This window comes from Aphelocoma coerulescens, chromosome 4, assembly GCF_041296385.1.
Source record: "Aphelocoma coerulescens isolate FSJ_1873_10779 chromosome 4, UR_Acoe_1.0, whole genome shotgun sequence".
In the NCBI taxonomy this organism is placed as follows: domain Eukaryota; kingdom Metazoa; phylum Chordata; class Aves; order Passeriformes; family Corvidae; genus Aphelocoma; species Aphelocoma coerulescens.
In genome coordinates this window covers 43,549,436-43,561,760 of record NC_091017.1, presented here as the reverse complement: position 1 = coordinate 43,561,760, position 12,325 = coordinate 43,549,436, and the positions used below count along the sequence as shown (strand labels likewise).

The 12,325-nt window shown below is 35.5% G+C and overlaps 1 long non-coding RNA gene across 2 annotated transcripts; it reads right to left on the bottom strand.

The window, feature by feature from the left end:
• Positions 1–4,503: 4,503 nt before the first annotated feature.
• On the bottom strand, positions 4,504–12,069 carry LOC138109048 (uncharacterized). Of its 2 annotated transcripts, none has more exons than XR_011150232.1 (3): positions 11,967–12,069; positions 9,789–9,835; positions 4,504–5,195 (listed from the first exon to the last, which is right to left on the bottom strand). It is a non-coding gene; the product is annotated as an uncharacterized lncRNA (long non-coding RNA). The 2 variants fall into 2 exon arrangements; XR_011150231.1 differs by lacking the exon at positions 11,967–12,069 and adding an exon at positions 11,697–11,960.
• Positions 12,070–12,325: the final 256 nt, after the last annotated feature.

The window sequence follows — 12,325 nt, the reverse complement described above, 5'->3', positions numbered from 1 at the left end:
ACATAGATAGCATCTAAAAGTTTGTTTGGAGTAGAATTGCACTGAGGTCACTGTTCAAGACAACAAACTGTCTGCTGCATTCTCTGACCCTGAAAGGTTAGAGTTTAGGAATTTCCTGGAGAGATTCTGTTTGGTCTAACATTTTTATGAAAGTATCAAGGGGATAGTTAAGAGCAATAGTGAGGTTATTTTCCCCAGAGCTGTAAAACTCTTTTATCTAGCCAAAAATACTTTCAAGGAGATGCCTGTTAGGTCTGTGTGGATGCAGAGGAGAAATCAGAAAAAGGAAACTGTTTTTTGCAGGAGTCTAACACCCTAGTTTTTGAAAAAATAGTTTTATGTTTACTTTAAATATATTAAGCATATCTACTTCAGTTACATAGCAATCTTTTATGTTTATGTTCTTTAACACATGGAAAATAAGTTATTTAACACTTATTCATTTTTTTAACCTATTTTCATGTACAAAACTCTTAAAAACATGGAAGAAAACAGATACATTTTTCATTGATATAATGAATTTGCTAATGATGTGTCCTGAAAAAAACAGCTGGACACAGCTGACTGGACCCTTGAAGATACAACTATATTCATGATAACTAAGAGGAAGTCAGAGGAAAGTTAACTTTGTCATAATTGCATTTGTTCAGTTTTCTTCTACTTGATTTGTGGAATATTTCAGTTTGAAATGTGTACTGCACATTGTGCCATGATGATAGAAAAACATCTTAGTGAAGAAAGGAAATTAGTGTAACTTTGTACAGTCCATAACACTGGTAGTTTTACAGCAGAAAAACTAATTTTGTCTTTCAAAAGCATCCAAAAAGATAAATTTTCAGCAAACTCAACATGTGTTCTTCATCAGGGTCTAATTTAGGGTGTCTGTAATAGCTCATTAGTACATCTCCAGGCAGAAAGTCAGTGCAAATACCGACAAGTCGAGGCAGACAAGTCCTCTGGAACAGGACAGTGCTGGAGCCAAATACCAGCATGGTGGCTAACAGCTGATAGTGTGACTGCTGGTAGCACTGTACAAACAACACTCTGGAGTTTCACATGGACACACCACAGGTGAGCTGGTGGTAAACAGGGATGCAGCATGGACTTTCAAAGAGCAAGCTGGCAGTAGACCCTTTAATGAGGGCAGCTATTCAGGAGCATCCTAATAACAAAGTCAGGATAGGTGATACCATGTTGTCTATTACATTGACTGTGACTGCTAGTCACCAGTCACCTAACCTATCCTACTGCTACATTCTTCATCTCCACTTCACTGAGGCACCTATGGCTTGAGTTATACTCACATTTAACACTCACTTATTGATTAACTTGCAGCATGCTGTTGTGCTCTTTGATAACTTATTCCTTATTGCTAAGGGTCCATTCAAGGTTAACTCAATATGTAACTCTATTCTTGTTCACCTGTGTGCTTCCTTGTCGCCCTCATTCCATCAACCAGTTTTCCTTTTTCCATCTCTTTCTCTCACACTTCACTTTTCAGGGCCTTGCTGAAGGTTGTTCTTAGAACAGGAATAGTTTCTTCAACCTTGCTGTTTCATATGAATTCTCACGTTTTGATTTTTTCTGAGTTCTATAAATACAAAAAATTAACAGCAATAGGGTTATCCTCCATATAGGTTTAACACTGAATATTAATGGATTGCCTTTCATATAGGTTTATTATTATTTCGTTGCTTTCTCCTGAGGGTTTCATAGGTGGTCACTTTCAATAAAAATTTTCTTTGGAGGAGGAAGACTGCTTTATTTTTCAGTATCTTGGAGATATCTATAAGAAGATCTTCAAGACAGACACTATGTCTGCTTTCTGTGTTGTCAAGCAAATTATAATAACCTCGATCTTACAGCCATGCAAAAGGCAGTCCAGATTTCATGCAACATATCAGAAAGAACATTTTGCTAGTTAGATCCAATTTTGGTCATCAGAACTGAAACCAAAACAAATGGCTCTTGTCCATCATGATTTTTCTCATTCCCTGTGAACGAAGGATGATTAGATCAAACACATCTGAATGTGACACAACCCAAGGGAGTCAGTTAAGTCAACACTGAAGATCTAAGGTGCATCTTACACAAGGAGAATCACTACGCTTGAGCAACAGGTTCTTTTATGTGTCTGTTTAGTCCAAATAATACACTCATATCTTACTATCTTACTATAAATGTAACAGATCTTGTTGCTATTTCTAGGCTTCTTATATTAACAGTATAATACAGCTTTCAGCTGACCAGTTGTGAGATGCTTGTGTAGCTTCTAATAACGTGCTATTTACTGGCAAAGACTAATAGTAAAATTTGGCACTTTGTGTGCAATTCGGATCTTTATATACAGAAAGTCAAGGTTTGGATTCTATATTTTCGCTCAACTGCTAAATTAATGAGTTTTATAAACCTTTTTCAGAACCTTTTTTCGTATAAACCTGTTTGTAGATGTTTGTACATTTCAGCATGTATCCTGACAAGGAGTTCACTGATTCAGTGAAAAGAATCAAGAATTTGTAAAAATAAGATCTGATACTGAATTTCCAAAAGTAATTGTACTTTGGAATAAATGGTTTGTAGTATTTTTTTTCTCTCACCATTGTGTATCTACCAGAAAGGAGAATATTTATGTTAGCCACTTGTATTGATGAGTTTGTTGGAGTAGAGTTAGGTAAAAACTTTTAGTTTGCAGAAAGGAGAAAATACAGTAGCTCCCAAAGTGTTTACTAGTTGGGTTTGGGAGATGGTTACTAAGAGGAAGATGAAGGTAACCCTTAAAAATAGTAACAGGCAGGGTGAAAATTATGACAGTCTTCTTACTAAGGACTGTTCATGAATTTTCTTCTAGCCTCAGTGCCTCTTGAGAGCTGGATGAAGTGTTACCATCTGCTAGCAACTGCTCAATGAAATCAGACATTTTCTGCAATTGTGATTAAAAATGGAGGTAATTGCCACTTGTGTACCAAACTAAATTTGGTAAGAAGGGAATCGTGGCCTGTTACAGAGTTCTCAGAGGAATTGATGAATTTGAGTAATTGAATCATCAATTCTGAATTTTAGAAAATCATGTTCTTTCTACTCTTACCATATTGCTTTTCTGTCTGTTGTTGGGATTCCATTGTCCCATTAAATCAATACTAACACACTAAATTTTGGGGTTTGGCTGCTGCCTCTAAGATGTCATGGCTCTTAAAACACATTTTTAAAGATACCTTTCCCAACAGGAGGCACAACAACTAACTGGGAAATTTCAGGTTTTCCTAATGACCTTGCACTTGAATAGCTACCTTTATCCTTAGAGGGTTTAGTGGCTCTTAAACTTAATTGCAAAGTGCTTTAGAACAAGATGAAAAGAATCCTTCACCAGTTGAAACTTCATGGTAGAAAAAGCAGTTAAGTTCTATTATTTAATTATTTTCATTATTCATTATTTCAACAATTTGGAGAGGCAATCTGTAAAGTAAATGGAACAGAAAATGAGACTTTTTCTGTTCCTAAAATATGCCTGAAGAGCTATGAATTTTAGCTGTAGTTGTCAATATATGTTTTGTAACTGAGGTTTTGTAACTGATCCTTGCTTAGGTGAATTTTTATTCTAAAGAAAATAAAAACAATCTGCTAAATTCAAAATCATCAGCCTCAAAGACATAAATTAAAATTTTAAAATTTTGTCTTCAAAAATATGTACTATGAGATCATAAATCTGAAATAGGTATAAACATCTTTCCCACACTGCATATCCAATCAGAATGAGCACTAGATTTTCAGTTAGAAGGATTATATGTACATTCTATCTGAAATAAAAAGAATTTCCTTTTAAACCTGAAATTTAACTTCCGGCAGTACACACACAGATGAAAAGTCTTCACTTTTCTGATGCTGCTTAATAGCCATTTAATGGGCAATAAAGCTTGGTCCCTAAATGCACTGTACTGTGTAGTTTGTCCTTGAACTCTCAAGTGTTGCATTGGCCTCCAGGTGTTGGCAGTGCACCACACTAATATTAGTAAGAGGTATCATTAGTACTACCGAATGTGAAGAGTATTTAAGTTACCATGATCTGGAACATAAATAAACTGTTACTTCATATCCTCTATCCAACTACTGTCTGTGGCAGTGTTTGCATCTTCCTGCTGGGATGTATTATGGCATGCACTACAGTCCAAATTAGACATGTGTTCAGGGATTGTCATGGTTCTCATCCAAATCAGAAGTCTGTGAAGAATAAAAACCAGGTCATGAGAAAAAAAAAAAAAAATCAATCTTCTTGGATGTTTCTTCAAAAACCATGGCTGCAGTAACTCATAGGCATCCCAGTTCCTAAATTTTGTTATCTTTTTATTTCTTTTTTACTTGGGTACTTTTAGAAATAACAATTCTGCAGCATTTTAATTTTTTATGCAAAAAAATAATTCTAATTTTAAAAATTACTATAATTTTATTTGCACCAAAAATGTAACTTTTTACGTAGCATAAATTAAGAAATGTGTTTATTCTCTTCGTTATTTATTAATCAATCTACTCATTATCTCATAACTTTTTTAAAAATTTTGCAGTAGGAGCTTAATGCAGCAAGAGGGAAGACAGACTTTATTTTTGAACACTCCCTGGTTTCAAGAAGCAGTTTTGCACTCTGTATCTTTGTCTGCTTTGAGCTATGGCTGTTAAGTGAAAGTTATGATACGCTGCCTGATTTCACTGTTCCCACCAATATGGCATAACTCTGGAAACTTGGGAAAGAAAGAAGACGTGGATAAAAAGTCTTGCATTCCAGAGTAAGGGAGTATACTTAAGAAGGAGGGGAGCAGTAGGGAGAGGAAAACTAGGGCTTTGTCTTCCAAAGCATAACAGCATGTTTATAATAGAGGAAACACATACCCTTTAAAAACTGCCTTGACTGGAAGAAAATTACTTTTCACCAGCTACTGAAATCCCTTAGAACATGCTGGTTTGTTTAATGGGAACCGATTTTGAAAGCATTTATGGAATGTATAGAGGGATCCTGTCTGAAAACATATACAAGGAAGGCATACCAGCTGCAGTTATTCCCTTCATCCTCTCTGACATTAGCAATTTAAGATTTAGCCAAGCACAAAACACCCATGACCTTCTGAGCCATGCAGTCCCAAAGAAAGCAGTCGACCTCCGCAGTTAGGCAAGCCATCATGAAGAAACATCACTGTACCACAGAAGACCTAAAATAAATCAGCAACATTATTGAGAACTGTGGGACAGTCAAATAAGAAAAGTCATAAATCTTTGTTGTCCCTTGTCTGCTGCAATACTCTGTACTCAGGATCTTTATCCCTGTAAAGCTAGCCAGAGAACAAGACTGAAGAGGACTATAACTCAGCATGTTTGGTTCCTATTGTTTTCCCTGACATCAATTTTTCTAGCTTTAAAAGTCATCCAAAAGCAAATGTTGAATCATGCTTCTACCTGGCTTCTGCCTTAAAAAATAATCCATGATTTACAGAGAAATCTTTCTGCTGTATGAATCTGAATACTGTATGATGTAAATACTAGATAGTTCCTTATGTGGCCAATCAGAAACTTGGAAAAGTAGTGCCATTGCCGTTCCAGCCCTCGAGGCTGCCCATTTTTGAGACGTATCTGCTCATTATAGAAAAATGTATTTGCCTGGGTATAGTACTTTTTTCTCCAAATTTAGAGCAGAATAACTAAAAATATACATAAAGGAGGGGGTTTTATTACTGAATTAAAGTTCTTTTTTAGCAGTTATCTTTGTTGTTGTTAATCAGAGCTTTTTCAGTGATCTAGTTTACAGCATGACTCTCCAAGTAGGGGCATCAGCATTTAATGAGGGTAGAAGTGAACAGAGCAAGGGAGAAAATGAGCTGGTGGAGACAAAACGGGTGTGGGAAATTCCTAAGTTAAATCAGTAATTTACAGTTCTAAAACCTACTCTAAACACATTAGAGTGGGACATTTCATTACAACTTGCTTAGTTATTTTCTCAGATCATCTCAGAAGGATGTCAACAGAAGAAATTGAGAAAAACTCCCAAAGGAGATTTTGGCCTTTTACTTTTGAAAGGGAAAGCACCGTCTAGGAAGAGAGCATTCCTACGGGCTCCTAGGTCCCAGATAAATTCCTTTCTCCCTCAGATATCCCAAGGAATATCACAACATGCCAAAACGTTGACTTAGGGTGCAAAGTACTCACCTATTCCAATTACAAGTAAAAAAAACACCTTTGGAATTAATGCAATTATTGTTCACAACAGAGAAAAGAAAAATATCCACCTAAACACTTGAATTAAAATTTCTAGACAAAGATTGCCTCGTGGAAATAAAAAATTTGTATGCTTTGCAAATATAGACTGGGGGGTGAAAATAGTTTTATGATACTTAAAGCCCTGCAAAATTTCTAGGCAACATCCATGTTCATAATAAAAAGAAATTTTCTCCTGAAAAAAAAAAAGGAGGGGAACTTGCCCAAATAGTTTTTGTGAGACCTCAGAATATTTTTTTGTCCTTCCCTAGGTAAAGTAGAAGGAATAATGATTAATGTTGCCACCATTCTTGGCAGAATTGTAACGTATATTTAGCCACTGAGTTCACAGTTCTAAATAATATAACAAATGTGCTTCATTAGTGGTGTACATAACATTATAAGACCTTTGCAGGCATTACAAAAGTTCAAAAATGCCCAAGACACACTGAACATGGGGGGTTGGGGGGTGATTTTTCACTCTTATTTTAACAAGAAGTGTTCTTAATTAATATATAATGAAAAACTCTTTCTCACAACATTATTAAATGCATTGTGATTGATTGACTGCTACAGTTTTTAGTTAATTCTCTTAGTGTGATTAAATTCACATCCCTTGCACTACATTACATTTTTATTTATTATTTCCCTAATTTTCTAAGGCATGACTGAGAAATAAGGACTTCTAGCCTTTTGCTATTGGCTTGAATATTTAAGTATTTTACAACTTCATAGCCTGAGAAAATTGTATTTCAGATAGAGAATGGGAAAAACACCCTGTCATTAATAAAAATACCATGCCCTCTCCTATCATCTCTCTAGTAGACAGTCATATTCTATGTTGATAACTTCTAATACAAAGGCTTCTTCCTGCTCCTAGCCATTCTCCTGGGCTATGACTAACTATGTTCTTTGATTTTACTGTTTTTAATTTGAATAAGTGAGGCTTTATCTTAGCTAAGCAGCAGATCAGTCAGGTCTTGTTTTGTACCCTTATTCCAGAACTAAATTGATACATATTCTCTAACATGTTGCTAATAAGAAAAGCATTCTATTGTGGTTGGCGTATTAGAACAACAGTCATTTCCCTTGGCAAATCTCTTCCACTGAATGAAAAGCAATCTTACTACAGGTATTGCTTCAGAACTGCCTTCAGATGATCTCTCAGTCGTGTGGTTAGGTCAATCTAAAACTAAGGTTTTGTAAGCACAGGCAAAGCCCACCTCCAAGGAGGATCAGCAGAGATTACAGTAATCTAACTCAAAGTACACAAAATAATAAAATGCTCTGTGGAATAGTTTTGGTCTGATAGCTGGCATTCATTGAGTAGAAGTTTTCTCTGAATCTTCCATTATTATCTTTGTAATCATCTTTCTTCCCTGAAGGATTAACTACTTCAGATCACATATAATGTGAACAACATATGGTACAGGAAGAAACCAATCTAAACAGAAAATCCCTGAATGTGAAAATAAAATAGCAAAAAGCTGAAACTTTTAGGGAATGTGGAGAATATTCAAAAATTGCCTTTATTTTTCATAGTATCTGACTAAGCTGAATAACTTAAGGTGTTTATCCAATTTACTGAAAACTGTTAGAGTAAGGCACAAATATGGAAGCAATGGACCTTAGAAGCTCACCAGGCTCAACCACTCTCCATAAACAGGGTCAGCTAATCCTGTGTGATTCCTGAGTGGTGCTTGTCTAGCCTTAAACATCCCCAGACAGATACACCATATATCTTCACATTCCAACCTGTTTCAGTCCTTAATTATGACCTACCAAGAATTCTTCTAATGACAAATGAAAATCTCTACTTCCTTCCTTGTTTTCTGACTACATTGGGAATATATTAATCCCTTCCTCTTTTATGTATCTAAATACTGTTTCCATGCCCACCATTGTTTTTCTCCTCTTCAGCCTAACAATCACATTTTTGCAGTTCTTTCTTTCAAGTCATGTTTCCAAAGTATCTGATAGACTCCTGCTGCAGCAAGACTTATGTACAGAAAGCTGCATTGTACATTACTTGCCATGTAAATAAAATAGGCAACCCATTGCATTTTCAAGCAGCTACCACAGCAAGATAAAAATAAGGAAGAACTTAAGCTTTTTCTAGATGAAGCTACTACGCACTATTTATAAAATGCTAATTCTGTTATGTCAGGGGGGCAGGCAAAATGGTCAAAAGTACCCATTTTTACATTAAAAACTTGTCCATTTCATGAATTCAATAGGAATTGCATGTGCTGCTCAGATAGAAGACAGGAAACATTTATAGTGAGGCTCTAAAGAAAGCTGAAGGAGTCTGAATGCCCCCAGGAAAGCTGCTTTTGACCTATGACAGAGGCTGAAGAATTTTATTGCCCTTTAAATTATAGATTGGCTAGAAGAACATAAAGAGCAGATATGCTTGCTGGTTGCTTTAAAGAAACATGAAAAACATTTCTGTTGTATGGGCCCAGAAACATTTATGAAGCAGTCAACAACTTTTTTGACTAATTGAGAATTAAGAAGAGAGATGTACTGGAGAGTTATGTTGTCAAATGTTTTTCACCACTTGACATGTCAGCAACAGGATTTGGGCAGGTGCTATGAGAAAAACAAAGTACATGTTTATGCACATTCAGCACCCTTCTGGAGGCACTCTTGCCTCACACTGTCACACTGGGCTGCTTTCAGCACTTAATGTGCTTCACAGGGGTAAAAATAGCACAGACACACGATTTTGCAGAACACAGCAATGTTTAACAGAGAAAACGGAATAGTTTTGGAAAGAGCTATGATACCTAGGCAAATGCTCAGAGAAGGGGAGGAGATGAATACCCATCCTCTACAACTGAGAGAGCTCTTTTCCTAGGTCTGCCAATATGAAGGTAAATTACTCTATGGTGTATGCTATTGCTGGTATGTCTGCTTCAACAAACAAGAAATAGATTAAAAAGTATTTAAAGAGCAAATAACCATAGAGAAATTGATTTTTACGTGCTCAGCAGTAGCTGAAGCAGCAATTCTGACATTTTGTAATAATATATTGAGAGTAATAATAAATAATAATAATAATAATAATTTGAGAGTAATAATTATTTGAGAGATTTCAAATAATAATATTTGAGAGTTTTTCTACAGGTCTCAAGGAAAATTTGCTTTTTTCTAACTGAATTTTAAATAAAACTCATGTTTCCCAAAAGGATTTGGTAAATATTTATGTGAGATTACAATTCATCTCTTTGTTTGTTATTTGGTCACATTTTGGTTTTGTTGTTTTGAGGGGCAGATTTGGGTTGGTTTTTGTTTGGGTTGTTTGTTTGTTTGTTTTTTGTTGGGGTTTTGGGGTTTTTTGTTTGCTTGGTTTTTGGGGGGAGGTGTGTTTTTTTGGGTGGATTACTTTTTTGGTTTTGGGTGTTTTTTTGGTGGTGGTGGTGGTATTTTGTTTTAATTCTGTAACAGCATCATTTGCAAAATGAAGGAAGTAGAGGTGATTTTACACTCACTCCATGCAGTAAAGGAAAATATAGAGATATCCAAACCTAGACACAGACCAATTTACTTACTAAAAAGCTTTCCAAATCAGAAGTGATAGTCAGCTCCATTGCAAAACCTGAAACAACAGAGAAATTAAGAAAGGCTATTGATACAAGAACTGTCAGCATACTCTTCCTTTTGGAATCTAATGTTATTTCTATAGTGCTAACAGATATACAATAATACAAGGTCACTACTTCAAGAAAGAAAGACCTAAAACATAGAAGTACTACCAAGGTCCTTTCTCAAATGAAGGAGGGGAAATTTGATTATGTGATTTATCAAAAGATCTCAGGAACACGTTGAAATATGTGTTTAACCTTATGCAAGTAGATTATCAGGGACTGAAAAGGTATGCACTTGGGGATCTTAAATAAAAAGTGACACTGAAGATACTGCTGGTTCTTGCCATCCATGCTGAAGATTGAAGTCCAATCAAGTAAAAGAGTCCAACTAATTAAAAAGCAATGATGGAAGTGTTTATTGGTGCCTATATAAATATGAATATAATCTTTTCATAGACTGGTCTTAATTCCTCGGTACAACTTTAATAGAAATAATTAAAAAAAAAAAAAGCAAGGCCATGGTATTTTTAGTGGCAAGAACCATTCTGACTGTTTTTTACTTAAAGTTTGGACCTATCTCCACAAAAATATGATTACATATGTGTTCTTTATCACCTCCTGACTCTCCAGCAGATAAAGGCAAACAAATGTTACTCATTAGAAACTAATCTGCAATTACTCTGCTCAGATAAGGGAAGAGATAAAGAAAAGTATCAATGTTTGTATCTTGGATATGTAAAAGATTAAGAGAAAAATAGCAACATGTTATAGTCATTACTAACAGACACATAACAGCACAAGGTCACTACCCTAAGAAAGATACCTCAAAATATTTAGATGTTATTGATGGGTTTAGGTCAGCTCCTTTTTTGCCTTGACTCTTCAAAAAGCTCCCAGTTTCCTTATTGATTGTGCAAAATTTTGTGTGCAAGTTGCTCAGGGGCTCAAATGTTTTAAGTCCATGTGAAATATGCCAAGAGCATGAAACCAAGGCTGAAGGTCTTTCCATGGAAGAGGGAAAGTTTTGCGCTCTGCATATTCTTTTTTCCAGGTAATGAAATTTAGAAAATCACCATCAGATGACAGGTAATATTTCCAAGGAAAAAAAAAACCCAATGAAACAAATAGAAAATCAAAGTAAGAAAACCATAAATATGTGTGCCAAAAAAATTCTACTGAAGTGTCACATAAAAATACATAGCTGATCTGCAGAAAACCACTGTATCTGGTATTGACCAAGGTATTAACTGTCTTGTGTCACAAGTCTCATGTTAACTTTGAAGGAGGGAAAGCTGTGCAGAAACTCTGGAGCTACCCAAAACTGAGAAGCTAATTAACATGACTGGGACAAGGACAGTGACTGCTCCTTTTGTGACTTGGTCTCAGCTCCAATTTGAACCATGTAGATTCATATAGACTTAGCCTGAGGGTTTAAATAAGATTTACTGGGCTTTACTGCAGAGCTGATGAAACACAGTTCTGTAGCCCTCTTTTAAGTCATCTAACGAGAAGTCCAAGTTGACTTTTTTGGTCTTTAATATGTACTAATCACTTACAAAAAGCTTTTTTTTTTTTTTTTTTTTTTTTTTTTTTTTTTTTTACTAAGGTGACAGGTCTCTGTTTGAACAGGAAGGATAATGTAATAAAGCAGCATTGCAAAGTACATTATTTTTATTTTACCTAGAAAAGCTGGCAATCAAGTTGCTGAAGATTTATAGTTTTGAGCTAGAAACATTCAAGTTTCATTGTTGGATGACCATACTCAGCCAGACTCCAGTCCAGCCTAGTTCCTAGGTATGACTGCAATCTACTAAAATATATATAGTAAAGCAAACAACACTAGATAACTGATAAAATTATGTATGTGCTTACACATCTTTTGAAGCAAAACCCAGTGAAATACTGCTTGTGGCTTGCTGGAGGATACAGTTACTCTCCTAATGAAAAGACTGCATTATAGAGAAGTTCTAATACAACATGGGAAGAACTCTCACCACATCATGGAAATTGGACCCTCACTATTTTGGCATAAATTTTTCTGTTAGGAAATTCTTCAGCATTATCAAACAATATAAGAAGCCCTTATACTCCTCCAGCTTAATAAAAAGAAAATAGTAGCTTTGATGATATGTATTACTCAACCTTGTTTCAATGCAGAGTTATTAGCTTCATTGCATTCTGGAAGGAATTAAAAACCATCTGTCTTTAATCTTCTCTCCTGTTCTAGTCAATCATGGTTCTCCTGGGCAGCAGGGAAAGGCAGATTCAGGTGTTGACACTTGCTCCTGATTCCTGTGTGCTGATGAAGCACAGCTGCACAGAGGAGCTGCAAGTAGAGTGCTTCTTCAAGTTTGTTGTTTTTCTGTCGGGTATCATATCCATTGGTTAGTTTCTTGATTAGTACAGCAAGCTTTGTGTTGGTTTGCTTGTTTCTGACAGTCTATACATGTGTAAGGATAGATTAATATCTACCTAAGGCTGGATTAAAGGATTATTGCTTT